Source organism: Eublepharis macularius, chromosome 4 (genome assembly GCF_028583425.1).
Source record: "Eublepharis macularius isolate TG4126 chromosome 4, MPM_Emac_v1.0, whole genome shotgun sequence".
NCBI classification, from domain to species: domain Eukaryota; kingdom Metazoa; phylum Chordata; class Lepidosauria; order Squamata; family Eublepharidae; genus Eublepharis; species Eublepharis macularius.
In genome coordinates, this window is record NC_072793.1 from 83,394,761 (window position 1) to 83,410,166 (window position 15,406).

A 15,406-nucleotide genomic window follows, 5' to 3' on the forward strand; every position below is an offset into this window, starting at 1 on the left:
TAGATTTGGCAAAAATGTCAAAATTCTGGCTGTCTGCATGAATGACTTTCTCTTCCTCCTCCATGAATATTTTTATTTTTATTTACTTTTTTAATACTCTGCCTTTCTCACTCAAATTTAAGGCAGATTAATTTGTAAAATAATTTTCTGGTATGGACAAACCAATCTGGTTGCAAGTGATTGCTTTCGTGCAATTATGGCACAACATCAGCAAAGTAGAGGTGTAGCCAAAGACATAGCACACCATAAAAATGCTAAAAAAGATTACAAAAATTAGAAAACAGTACATATGGCTTCTTCAGATTGAGTCTTACAATTAATTATAACAGCTTTTACTTGAAAACAATTACATTGATTTCTGTAGGCCTTACTTCAAATTAATTATGAATAGATTTGTATCCTTGGTCTTTAAAATGCAACTACATTTCACTGATATCCTAAACAGAGTTACAGCCTTTGAGTTAGTGGAAGCTGAACTAACAGAGTGCTGAGTCACAGCCCAGCCACTTAATCACTATGCTATAGCAAAAGGAAAAAAAAAGTCCAATGTGTTATATTTCTCTACAGCTTTAACTATTTCTGTTTAGCAATTACAAATAAAGAACTGATTAAGGAAGGGAGAAGAAATGTTGAAGATACTCAATTAATTGGTTGGGTGGAATTTACTGGAGACCTATAACTGAAAAAAAAAAATTCTAGCAATTCCTGGCAGGCTGGAGGAGGAGGGCCAACCAATGTAGAGGAACCTTCTTGATTGGTGAGAAGAGAGTTAATCACCAGCTTAATTCACAGTATCCAGGTTTTCAAAGGAACTGCTAATAACTGTCTTTTACTTACCCGCCCACTCTATCCCCGAGGAGCTGTGAAGAGACACAGACTGTACTGATCACAGGAATGAAATTGCAAAACAGAGGAGAAATCCCTAGTGGAAACCCTTTAATTCATCACCAGAGAGGGCAATTTGTGTTAATAGGACAAAACTGTAGTGTTTAATACTAATTGTATGGTTTGCAGGAGGGGGCAAAGAAGGAGCAGGATTTTAAAATGCTGAGGATTTGACTAGAATATTTTCTTTTATTGCAGGAAGAAATAATCAGCGGAGTGATTGCTGTCTTTCAAGTCAGAGAAGGGCAACTTGAATGGTAATTCCTCCTTGGAGAAAGAGACCTGTTTCTTCTGACAAGAGGCTATTGGTAGTTCATACTAAATGGTGTTTCTGGCTGATCAAGTTTGGTTCCCAGTGAGTCATTCCTAAATCACTAGACCTCTTTTCTTCCAAGCACACCTGGAATCCTGGTCCATAATTAGTAGCCTCAATAGATTGTATTGAGCAAGGAATTTGTGCATGTGTGTAAAGTGTCATCAAGTTGCAGCTGACATATGGTGTTGTAGTAGGGTTCTCTAGGTGAGAGACACTCCGAGGTGATTTGCCACTGCCTGTCTTTGAATAGTGGCCCTGGACTTCCATAGTAGCTTCCCATCCAAGTACCAACTAGGGCCAATCCTGTTTAGCTTTTGAGATCAAGCTAGCATGGGACATCCTGGACAGTCTTAAATAGATGTCTTACATTAATTAGTTGGTGAGAAGCAGATTAGGAAAAAACAGAGGAAGTCACCGCCCATTTCAAAATAGAGAATCTTCCACATGCTTACATTAATAGATATGTGGTCAAACACTTATCCCACACCCTTTGTTTTTACAGTCCTGTTGGCAGGTAAACCTAGATTAATTTGTTCATGGTTGCCATATAGATACATGGCACTTACCTTCATCTTGGATTTAGAACACTGATTTGTATGATATCCTGGGAATAGTAGTGGGTGCTTCCAAGGATGCAAGCATCTATCAAACTTGTCCTCCCTTCATTTCCCTTGCTTGCCCTGAAGGTCTTCAGCATTGTAAGAAACTCTAATAACAGAATGATGTCATGAGCAAGGAGGCAAGAGTGATGAAATCTGGGCACCTCCTTAGTCCCTCCCTGCTATTCCTGATTGGTACATCAAGTAGATTTTGTCAACCTCCAGGTGATGGAAATCTCCCAAAATTACAACTGACCTCCAGGCCACAGAGATCATATCTCTTGGAGAAGATGGCTGCTTTGGAAAGTAGACTTATGGCATTATACCTCACTGAGGTTCCTCTCCTCCCCAAACCCCACCCTATCCAGGCAACACCCCCCCCCAAATCTCCAGGAATTCCTCTACCTGGACAACTAACTCTGAGGGGCTTCTCTTCTCCTGCTGCAATGGATGTCTGTACTGAAAACAGTCAGGCAGCAATGTATATGTGCTTTCCTCCTGTTCTTTCTTGTGATACTTTGGAGCAGCGTCTAAAAGCCCAAAGTATATTATACTTCTCCTGGAAAGTCTGATTCATTTAGTTACATCTGCAGCTCCTTTTGTACCGAGCAGGATTCCTATGGCATCAACACATTATCAGAAGGGTAAAACTGACCTGTCTCCCAATGGTGTAAACCCAGCTCACTTTCCTTATTAGTAGGTGAACAGGTGAACAATCCAATGCTCGGTGAGTTCAGCTTCACAGTGATAGGAAGAACTGACATCAAAGGATCAAAAAGTGACATCACTCTAAATGCTTGACCACCACCAGCCAGTTATCCCTGTGATATCTTTTCTGATACCTCCTGCTTAAAGCTCCCAAAGTCAGAAGGGTTGTGAGGCCCTGCTTTCATGGTCTATATTTGTACTGAAAATCAAGTTCAAGTGAGCTTTAGCCCTTCTGCTCTACGGGAATGTTCTGTTCTCCCTAAGCTCACCTCAGTACACCAACATTACAGTGTACCATCCAAGTCAAACTCCCCACCTGACACTGTCCCTGGAGTGGCTCACACCTGGCTTGTACCACACACTTAGAGCCAGAAGCGAGAGCCCTTTGGGGCTTACCCCCTGGCCTTACCAGGTAAGTGAAAAAATGATAAAGAGTAGTGATATTTCACTGGTGGCCCACTTATTCTACACCTCTCATGTCTCTTCACAGTGGCAGACCAGTTAAGCTCAATCAGATCTTCTTTCCCTGGTGATTGCACCCAGCCCATTTCCTTAGCTATGGTTTTGCTAGATAGTAGGTAGGAACGTGGGAATCTTGTTCATTAATTCATGCATGTCACTAATTAGATGACAAGGCATTTGGTTATTTATACCAGAGCCAAAGCTCTCTCTTTCAAGTTAGTGGGCCTTAGCTATGGTTTTGCTAGATAGTAGGTAGGAACAGTGGGAATCTTGTTCATTAATTCATGCATGTCACTAATTAGATGACAAGGCATTTGGTTATTTATACTAGAGCTGAAGCTCTCTCTTTCGAGTTAGTGGGACTGGTCAGGTCCCAATGGTTTGTCCATCCATAGTTAAAGATCATGCCATATCTAGTGAACGTATCATGAGAAAAACTTGCATCAGGTGTTCAGTGCATGCAATTCATAGTAATCATTATGAGACCCTCAACTAGTCTGGGCTTGTCCGCAGCAAGAGAAGCTACCTAAATTGCTGAACTAAAATTTGGACATGCCCAAACCAGCAAAATTTAATTAAACTTAAGAAAATTCCAATAAATTTAGACTTTATTAATAATTTATAAGAATCAAATACAGGAATAAAATTTAAAATATAGCTGCAAAATAAAACGACCCTTAATCCCAATTCCAAATAAGGCAGATCAAGAGAAACCACGTGGCTGTACAGCAGTGCATGGATCACTGTCACCCGCCAAAGAGAGTAAATTGGGGAACCACCTCACTACAGACACCCAACTAAGTCAACATAAAGGAATGTACCATGTCCACTGAATATAGCAACGCTCTTCGTGCTATCAGTTTTGCAACCCATCTGCTTCACGCAACAGACAGTCCCAGCAACTCCAATTGACAATAATTATCCTCTATCTATTTTCCTCTGGCCCTGTCTGGAAATCCCATTAAGAGAACATAAATTGCTTCAGTTAACTTCTGCACCTCTCCTTCCAGACTTTGGTTATATCTGACCTTTTTCTCGGCAGCCTCTCTCAAGCCATTCCTGTGATATTCATACTGAATCATCACATCTACCACAATGGCCTTCTCATCCCCCCAAAAGATAAAGTCAGGCTTATACAACAGTCCTTCAACAGTTCTTAAATGTGATTTGTGATGAATCAGCCACCCCTTACTCCTGGCTTCACAAGCCAGTACATCACAAATCTTATTGTGGTGACAGATTCTCATGTTCTGCACAGCAGGGTATTGACCAAGTATGTAAGATATTGTTTCATAGCGTACATTGCACTTTCTACAACTTCTAACATGGCCTTGAATACCTCTACCTAGAAACTCTCTTGTTGACAGCACATTAGCCCTCAACTTCAAAGCATATACAGTCTCTCTGCAATTCCAAACCTTTCACTAATCCACACATTACTCACACTAGCCTTACCAAACAATGCAATTCTCCTCCCCTGACATATTAATGATGTCCATCATTCAAACTCCAGGTCCCCACTGAAGCACCTTCTTCCCCTGCCAATTCAACCCAATCTTGTAACCAACAATCTCCAGAATATCTTCCCTAATCCCTCCAAGCCTTGTCCAGAGATCCTTAAATTTATGGTTTATCTGTCCTACCACACAAATTTCCCTAATGACCTCAACACTTCCCAAACCTAAGCCTCCATCTCGTATAAGGGAATAAAACAAACTATTGGTAGTACGCACCAGAAGGTGCAACCACCTCTTCACTGCTGCACACATCACAACATCAATGAGGCTAAACTGAGCAGCTGCTGCATCAATATGATTGGAAAGATACAGCAACCTGGGCACCACATAGGTCTTAAAAACCTCTACCTATTAAGAGGGCTTAAGAGGAGACCTATCAATTTTTTCCAACAACATCTTAACCATCTTAAGTGATTTCATTTTGCAAATACCTCTCCAGGGGTCCAATTTAACTCCTAAATATTTTTCCTTGGAGCCAGGCTCAATCATACGGAGCCTGTCCCTGCCAATATACCAATTCTTGTAGTTATTAACTACATAAGCAGTTAATAGTTATGTAGTATGTAGTTATTAACTACATACTTCCTTGCCTGCACCTTGAGTCCTGATAAAATACCAAAAGCTCTAATCATATCCAATCATATCCAAGTATCTTTCCATTGAAGCCCAATCCTTACTCAACACAGCAAGGTCATCAGCAAATTCTAATGCCGAAACACATTTCCAATCCATAAATCTCCTTCTAATAAGGAGATTTAATTTATTAAAAGATTCATTGCTATGTTGAAAAGGATAGGTGACAATGGATCACCTTGCGTAACTCCTATTCTAAACTTGGTAGGGCCATCTCACCACCAGCAGCCTGGAAGGTTGTACACACCCCTTTCCATCATGCTATTAATGAACACCACTATATGCTCATAGAGACCTCTATCCCTCAGAACCCAACTGTCCAACTGTCTAGCAACTCTTATGCATCCCTCACCTAGATGGTCTCTCCATGTCCGATGCTTGTTTCCTCTCATCATTATGTTCCACTGGATGTTCATGCCTTTTATGCTAGGACAGTCCAATCTGGGTTTCAAATCCCCTACCACAAGGACCACAAACAAAATCCAATTGTACATCCACCACTTCTTGAACTTTTCCATCAGGTTTTCCACACAGACTACAAACAAACTTTACCACTTGCATACTATGATTTCTCACAATATACACTTGCAGACTCATTGGCTTACCAAAACAATCTCCACAAATTGGACAAGCTGGAGCCTCATTAGGCAAATAAACCATATACTCCCCCTGCTGATCACATCCTCTCATCAACCCACTCTCTATTGGACATTCCTCCTCTAATGCCTCATATGCGCCATCACCATCTCCGAAACTTCATTCCTGATCATTACTAGCCGCCCTTCTGTCTATCCTACCATCGTCCATATTTGAGTTATTACTCACCTGATGATCATTCATAATGGTGGGATCAGTCACATCCAGTAAACAATTGTCACATCCAGGTATACTGCGGCACTAGTTAAAAGGTTAAAAGGGTTAAAAGGGAATTCATACTATTCACTGGCACAGAGCTCGGTAGGAACTAGTCAGTTCTTTAACGTTGCCATTCCCCCATTTTGTTTCATGATGTTCTAGGTTTGCATGAATGAGATCGTCATTGCTCTTTTTATTCTTGGCTATATTTATTCCCTGCTGGACCAGTGGATGGCTGCATGCATCAAAAGACCCTAATTACCTTTATGCACAATTTACACACACGCACGCACACATGCACACACACCAAAGTAAATTTAATTACTGCCAGTCATTTGGCTCATAGCATGATAGCATGACAGCCAAAGATTTTCTCAGATTATTCTCAATAAGTGACATTCAATTACTACTTGTTGGGGCAAGGGTGAGTGGAGGAGAACCTGACTGGATTTCAAATGCGGGTGGCAAATGTCTTTAAAATTAAATGTATGATAAAAGATGGTTCTATGGACCATTACAGAGATAGAGGTAAATTGACAAGAAGAACACAAGCAGTCTAGGATGTATTTAGAAGTAATTTATTTCCATGTGGAGATCTATCAAAGCCCTGAACACTTGGTCCCTGTAAATACCTGGATGCTTCTGTTTATGTGACAAGACTGATTTCAACATATGCCCACTAGCAGTGAGGAAAATGAGAAAATTATTACACAATTCCTTCAAGCAGGAGAATGTTACTTGAGGAGTTGGTAAAAGATAATTAACCTTATACATATAAATGCAGACTAAAGAGGCCTGCAAACCCTGGTTGTACAGGACAGCGGTTTCCAGTGAGTCCTTTGTGACAAACATAATGGGCTGCTGTGATATAGAGCATGGAACAGAGGAAACAAACTTACTCCCCTCTCAAGTCTACCCTGTACTTCTAAAAAAGTGAACAGATGTACTCATTCTATAGTGAATAGTGAACTTTTTCAGTGTGATAGGGCACATGCTGTCCAAAATCCCCGGCACTATGTATCCAGGGCCCTATTTTGAAAGACCCCCATAAAAAAGTATCTCTGCGGGTACCCAAAGTCACATTGCTGTAAGGGTAGTTAGATAATTACAAAAGACAATTTAGTAATATAAACAAGCTTGTCCCATCCCACCTCATCATCTCCAAGATAAAAATATGTAGTGTAACCCAATCCTATGTGTGTTTATTCAGAAGTTCCTCTGTATTCCAAGTAAGGTAGGAGCTACACACTCTTAAATATTGCACAATTATAATCATTCTCTGCACCTGATCCTGTAGTTCTGACCATTCCTACTGGACTCCGTTCCACTCCATCTGCTACATTCCTAGGATTCCCAGGTGTCTGCTGATTGCAGGCAAAGTCCTGGTGGATTGCTCTGTTGCTGCTGATCATTGGTGATTGGCAGGGGGTGGCAAGCGGCATGGTGATCTCCTACCACTAGGGTTCCCAGCTCCAGGTTGGAAAATTTCTGGATATTTTGGAAGTGGAGCCCGGGGAAGGTGTGGGGTTTGGGGAGGGGAGGGACCACAATGGGGTATAATGCTTCATGGAGCCATTTTTTTGCACATCAGAATTGGCCCTGTGCAAAGTGCAGGAGTACTCCCCATGGTCAATGCAATGACATTATGTTGGGAAGTGGGGTCATCATGCTCTGCTGGGAGCATGCACAAAGACGAACACTCCAGTAAGTGCTGCCCTCTTCCTTCTTGGAGCCTAAGGAGACCTGCTAACCCTATCCATTCCAGGATATGCAGCTTGCCTCCGCTGCTTGGTTTTCACTTTGTTCTCCAGTTCCCTTGCCTCGCCACACAAAAAATGGGAGGATAGGCTCCTCATGGAAGTGTATAGGCATGGTGATGGTAGTGGTGTGCTGCTGGGGTTGGAAGGTGGAGGCAGGCAGCTGCTGCTTCCATGAGCTAGCTGTAGTCTGAATCTCAGGACCCACTGTTGAGTCCATGAGTTAGAATTATGGGGTTTCATCCATTTCATTCTCACAGCACCCAGGAACTTGAAGTAGCATATAGCAATCTCTTCCTCCATTTTATCCTCACAGAAACCATGTGAGATAGGTTCAGCTGACAGAAAGAAACTGGATCAGGAGGACCACCTAGGAAGCTTCAGGACTGAGTAGGCATTTGAACATGAGCCTCCCCAGTTGAATTCATTTTCCTCATTATTCGACAGCTTTCAGATATCAGCTCTTCACTAGAAATGATATGGCCACTTAGTTGTTTTTGGACTGACAGAGTCAAGCATAACATGTGTGCAGAACAATTTTAATTTGTAAATTATAATGTTCAGTTAATGTATAACTTCAGGGTTTTTAAGGGCTTCTGTGGTCATGGAACTCTGCCATTTGGGGAAAGAGTTGTCACTACAAGATTTGTCACTGGTTTATGTGTAATTTTCTACTTTGGGAGTAGCATTTCAGATAGAACTTTCCATTAAAAATGTATCTCAAACTTACATAAGTTGTCTTGAGGAATGAAGAGTGATTCAGCATGGTCACAAGAAAAGAGCAGATGTGTACAAATTTTGTAGAACTCATTGAGGAAGTTCTGTAGCTACCTCTGAGATTTTTGTGTAGAATACTATTATGATTACTGAATTTCATTTACCCCTCCCCCATTAATCAGTAAAAACAAAGAATGATAAGATTTCATTTTGAAAATAGTCCCTTAAGGAGATAGCTGGGTTCTAGCTCTATACTAGATTAATGCCAGAAAGTTTCATATCAGGCAACAAATGCGTATGCCACTGATAAGGAAATTCTCCTAAAGTGTGTATCTCTCTCTCTCTCCCAGCAAAGCATCTCAACGATGTATGCACTGAAGGGAGATGGATATATATTGAGTTTCATTTGACCTTTAAATTACCTTGCTCTTATCATGACTGTTCTATCAGCAGCTCTATATAGAAGGAGTTCTTGACTTGGAATTAATGGTTTTCCTCAGAGCTTCCAGGCCTTTTGAATACTACAGACAGGATGTGTATGTTTTGTGGACAGATACCATCTTCTAAGAAGGTGGGTAAACAAGAAGGGGTGTTAAGCATTGAGGTGTGTGTAACTTTTAGTTCCTCTTGGCCAATTCACACAAGGGGTTTGTTGTCAGTGGTGGAAGAGAAGAACCTAAAATCTTGTCACCTTTTCCCCATCCACAAGAAAAGAAACCATAAGTATGCAATTAGTTTTTGTGAAGGAGCAGACTGTTTTACAGCCTATACAGAAGGTGCGGGGCGGCGGGGGTGGGGGGGGAGTGGGGGTGGAGATGTCTTCCTAAGCTGCTGTGATGGAAATCAATCAAGCAACAAGAGATGTGAAAGGTTATCAGGCTTGCAAAAATTGTTGGGAAATGATACTGGTGTTTTCTTTTGTTACTGCTGCCAGTGGGATTTTTCGCTTAGGTGTTTGACAAGAAACCCAACTCATTTCTATTCCTCCTTTTCTCACAGAAGCTTGGAACAGCATATGTGGTTCTCTCATCCTCCATTTAATTCTTACAGCAACCCTGTGGCTCTCTCCTCCTTCATTTTATCCTCTCAACAACATGAGCTGGTGGCCATGTGGGGGTGTGCTGCTGCCCCCCTCCCAAGCTGGCAGCTGGGCAGGTGGGCACTGCTGCCACCACTAAGACAGGTGCTGGGGAACTGGGAGGGCACTGCTGTTACCCCCACCCTGCCTTCACTGGTTGCTCCCACCCTGAAGAGGGCAGATGAGAAGTGTGTGCAGCAGCAGGAGTTTGCTCACCTCTTCATTCTTTCCTCGTTAGTGGTGGTCAAACTGGATGTGATACTATCCTTGGGTCAGACCCGGAGATGGTGCCACCATTTTAAAGTCTAATTCAGACAATTAAAAAAATGCTACACAGTACATTGGGATGGGGGGCTCTCCCCCCACCCCCACCCCCGGCCCAGTGCCTTTTCAAGTGCCAAAAAGGCTGTGCCTACTAGGTCGCAGCTTGTTTGGGCTTTAGAAAGTTACACTTAAGAAGCTGAATCTGTTTTCTTTTGAGTTCACGAGGAGATTACATACTGAGCACATAGATACTGATGTTGCCAGCCCTCCCCATTTTCACCTGCACCCCCCTCCCACTGAATGTACTTTTGAAGAAAAACACTTTTTGCAGGAGAACCTGTGAAGCAGGACTAATGAAATCAAGTCCAGCAGTTTGGAAGACAAACAGTGCAATCCTAAGTAGAATTACAGAGTTAATCAATGGGTTTAGACTGGAATAACTTTGTCTAGTATTGCACCTCTTCCTGTATTGTCTGGCACATGGTATGCAATCACTGACCATGAATGTAATCTGGATGCTATGCTCTATGACAGCTTGGGATCCCTGTGTCAAGTCTTCCCATTGTTCCCAAAATTACGGTCACAGGAATGATTTGGTGTTGTACCTTCAGTTAACCACTGGTATTCTGAAAGGACTTTCTATTCTGAACTCTGGCTAATTTTACTTGTTGCCTCAACCAGACATTTTACTAAAACATTTTCTGTATGATTTTCTAGTGTGTGTTTTAAAGCAGAATTACATTTATTTATTTATTGCGTTTCTAGACCGCCCTCCCCATCAGATGGGCCCAGGGCAGTGTAACAGCATACAATTTGTAACATACAGTTTTAAAAACAATAAAAATATTATAAATAAACACTAAAACACTATTCCAGGAACTGAGTCAATCGTTGCAAAAAATGCATGAAACTCTGGCAAGGATTTAAAAGATATGAAAGACACAATTAGGGGAGAGGTAGCGGGACTGGCGAAAAATTTAGAAGGAATAAAAAATGAATTGCAAGCAACCAATAATAAAGTTGAAGAGGTAGAGCAGAAGACCAAGGATTTATCAGTGAGTATAAAGCAGGAAAACCAAGTAATGCAAGAAAGAATGGCACTGATGGAATGCAAAGCAACGGAGAGGCAACTAAGATTTAGGGGCGTGCAAGAATCAGATACGCAAAGTGTACAGGAACAAATGACAGAAATTCTGGCAGGATATTTAGACAAACAACCAGAAGAAATAACAGCAAACATGGATCTAGCATACAGAATTAATTCAGCTTATGCACAACAAAAGAAGATACCAAGAGATATTACTGTGCAATTAATAACAAAAAGAATGAAAGAGGAAATTATCAAAAGGCATTTTGAAGATCCCTTATCAGTGGAGGGAAACAAGTTCAAGATAATGAAAGAGATGCCAAAAAGGATTCTCCAAGAAAGGAAAAAATACAAGGAACTGACCCAAAAACTAAGAGAAAAGAATATCAGATACAGATGGGAGTTTCCGGAAGGACTAAGCTTTTATTTTAATGGGCTAAGAGTTATAATTAAGACAAGAGAACAGATGGAAAAGTTTTTTGAAGACAATCTAGAGGACTTTCCCAGATTATTAAGAATGTAACACAATGGAGTACAAACTACTATCGTGGAATGTAAATGGATTAAACTCACCCCAAAAGAGAAAAGCAATTTTTCACTGGCTAAAGAAACAAAATTGTAATATAATTTGTCTACAAGAAACACATATTAAGGATCAAGATATCAAATATTTGAAAAATAAACAATTAGGAAAAGAATATGCAGCATTGTCAAAACAAAAGAAAAAAGGAGTAGTGATGTATATCAAAGAAGATATAGACTCTAAATTAATTTTTCAAGATCAGAATGGAAGGTATTTGGCTGTGGAAATTAATGTAAATGCAAAAAACCCCACTGATAATAGGTTTATATGTGTCCAATGGCGCAAAAGACCAGTTTTACAGAGAAATAATAGAGAAATTGGATCAAGACTCATATGACCAGATAATGGCTGGAGACTTTAATGGTGTGGTGGATTTACAAATGGACAGGAAGTTAAAGGGAGGCAAGCAGAAATCTGGGAAATTACCGAAAGTATTTTCTGAATTAGTACAGCAAGAAAAGTTGGAGGATGTGTGGAGAAGAGAAAATCCTAAAGGTAAAGACTTTACATACTACTCCGCGAGGCATGCATCTTTTTCAAGAATAGATATGATTTGGACATCGAAAGAACTAGCTTTATGGACAAAAAAAGTGGAAATTTTACCAAGGGTGAGTTCAGACCATAACCCAATATTATGGAAAACTATAATGGGCCGGAAAAAATTATGACAGAGAATAAATGAAGATTTATTGCAAAATCAGGAAAATATAAAACATTTAAAGGACTAGAACTTCAACCATCTCCTAGCCTTTGTTGATTCGGCCAACTTAGTCTTTTTCCAACAGGCTTAAGACGGCTACCTCTCAGTTAAACCAGTGGTGTCCATATTTTGGATTCTCTCTACTTCCCAAAAATTCAAACCTTCCAATCAGATTCAAAGTTTCTAGCTGTAACCCAATCCCGTTGCTGCAGACAAAATGTCCTCCTCTCAATGCAACTAGAGGTGCATAAAAACCACCTCTCAGCCTCAAATTTTTGTAGCTGGTTTCTGGATCCTACCTGCTACCACCCCAGCCCTGTAGCTGGCTTATCCTGGTTGAAATCTGGGTCCCTATGGCTTCCCAAGGACTGAAATAGACTTCCTGTACACTGGATCCTTCCTCCTTCTCCTGATTTCTATGCAGACTAGAAAAGGTGTATCTTTGCTCCCCATCTTTAATCTATCTCCCTTTATTTTCCAGTTCACGCTGCACCACACAGAGATCTGGCATTCTGCTTCTCTCTGCTAGTTAGAAAGACTAGACATTCACTTCTCTTCTGTCCTGTTCCCCATTTCACCCCACATTTATACTTTTAAACTTAGAGATAACTGATGCTGCAATTAGTATTGGTATAGTTCTGGATATTGTTTGGAAATGTGCTAGTTGCTTGTGTTTTGTTTTAATATCTGCTAGTAGGACAAGTCCTGCCCTTCCTAATACTCTACCCAATCCTCCAATCAACTCCATATTCATTTTCAGACCTTTAAAATATGTTTCTGATGTCCTTTTCCTGCTGAATCCTCACAGCTACTCACAGCCACCTCATTAGGTAAAGTTCCCTGTTCCCACTCCCTGCACAAACAAGCAAGCTAATTCCCCATACCAGCCTGAATATGTAAGATCATATGTTTGCAGGGAAGTGGTAACACTGACTCCCACCATAAAACTCTGGATTTGCTGCTCACTGAGCAATGAGAACTGCCAAGTATCTGACAAATAAATGGCTGGTGGGATGCATTCAGCTTGATGGGTCAGGTCTGATCTAGCACTTCTACAACACAATAAATTCAGACCTGTTGTTATATTTTGTAACATCAACCCCTTGGAGGCCTTGGGCAGAACAAGGGATGCCAGGTCCCCTGATGCTCCCACTTAGTCACTCTCAGGTGTCCCTTGCATGTGTGCATAGCATGTGTGTGCTCTTGTGACTATGTGATGACATCACTTCTGGGAAGTGACGTCATTGTGCAGGTGTGGGAACATGTGGGTGTTTCTCAGAGGGCCGATTTGGCAACACGATGACATCATTCCTGGAAGTGACATCATTGTGCTGCCCTGGGAGTGCATCCGAGGTGGCGTTCCTGCACTTTCCCTTCCCCGCCGACCAGGTGAGTAGAGGCAGGGAGCGGGAGATGGGAGCGGGGAATCCCCTGCCCTCCAGTGGGGGAATGGCATCCCTAGGCAGATCAGTCAACTGCCTCAGGAGTTACCAGAGCTGCAGGGAGTGAAGTAGTGTTGCCAGCTCTGGATTGGGAAATTCCTGGAGGTTTGGAGGGTGGAACCCGGAGAGGGTAGGGTTTGGGAATAGGAGAGGCCTCAGCAGGATATAGTACCATAGAGTCCACCCTCCAAAGCAACCACTTTCTCAAGGGGAGCTCATTTCTGTCATCTGAAGATCAGTTGTAATTCTGGGAGATCTTCAGCCATCACTTGGTGGTTGGCAACCCTACAGGGAAGAGCCAACAAGTATAAAAAATCAAATGAGGTGAAGGAATGCTGACAGAGCAATTGGGGGAAGCAAATGAGAATGAAACTTCTCTGAGGATGTTGAATAACTTGAAGATGTTAATACAAGACAGAGCCCTTGCTGAGGCCTTTCCCTGGTCTTCTTTCTCTCTCTGCTCTCTTACCAAGTAGCAGAGCCAAGTATATGTTTTTAAATTAAATGTCTATTAAAATAGACATTTAAAACGTTTATTTAAAACTACATTTATCATTTGTGTGAGCAGAGAAAGCTATTTTTTTTGACAAACACTTTTTTTGCATTGATTCCCTTCCTCACATATCTGTAACCTTTATAACAAAAAACAATGTTTTTATTTGGAGCAGATGAAAAGTATGTTTTCATTTTATGAGGCAGATAACATCAAATGCTGCCCTTCCAGTTAGCAAATGAATATGTAAGGCTGTATTAAGACCATAGTAATTGTCTTCTGGACCCATTGGCTTGGCCAAGCCCATTATTGAAGAATACTCAATATTCAACCCATCTCTGCTTAATTTTCATTGTCTTTTCAAAAACAAACAACAGGGTCAAAGGGTCATGAACTGCAACTAGTAGGGTGAGATGTCAATTACCTAAAATCCAAAGTAATCAAGAAAAATACAGATGCCTTTCACAGTAGTTAGTTAACACTAGAAATGGCTGCAGAGCCCATTGACACCACCCCCCTCCAATCCCCTGAGCAGAGCCAAGGACTTGGAATTCCTTAGTCATTGCAAGTGATAACAACAATCTTGGTAAAATTGGGACTCATACTATCTGCAATGTAACAAGGAGAGTAAACTCTTCCTGAATCAAAATATAACAATTTAGAACAAATATTGCCTTCTTGTTTGTAACTGGTAAAATGTCCATCTTCATGACAAGTGGAATGTGTAGGGCTGATTGGCCAGTATGTTGCAAGGGCTCTTGGGATGTGGAGTGTCTTTGCACAGAGACTCAGTGTATTCCTCTGGAATACTCTGGGGAATGGGCTGTGGACATTTCCTGCCCACACAGCAACAGCATTCCAGAGTGTTTTACTTTTACCCATAAGGAGGAAATAGTAAAATTTTAATGGAGAAATTGACTTCCAAGGACACTGCTAGAATGATGCTAAACTTGCATGCTATCTGCAGGCTTAAAGATTAGAGACCAGATTACCCTTTCTCAACGGTTTTGTATATGACCAGTTTACTTTAAATATTTATTTACTTAATTTATACCCTGCCTTTCTCCACAATAGGGACCTAAAACAGTTTACAGAGTTCTTGTTTCTTCCTTTTTATCCCCACAACAACTCTGTGAGGCAGGTTAGGCTGAGTGTGTGCAACTGGCCCAACATGACCCAGCAAGCTTCCACTGTAGAATCAGGATTCAAACTTGGGTCTCCCAGATCCTAGTCCAACACTTTAACCAATGCACCACACTGCTATGTCTTGATGAACTTAATGGGAACCACTGAGAATTGACCTGCTCCTA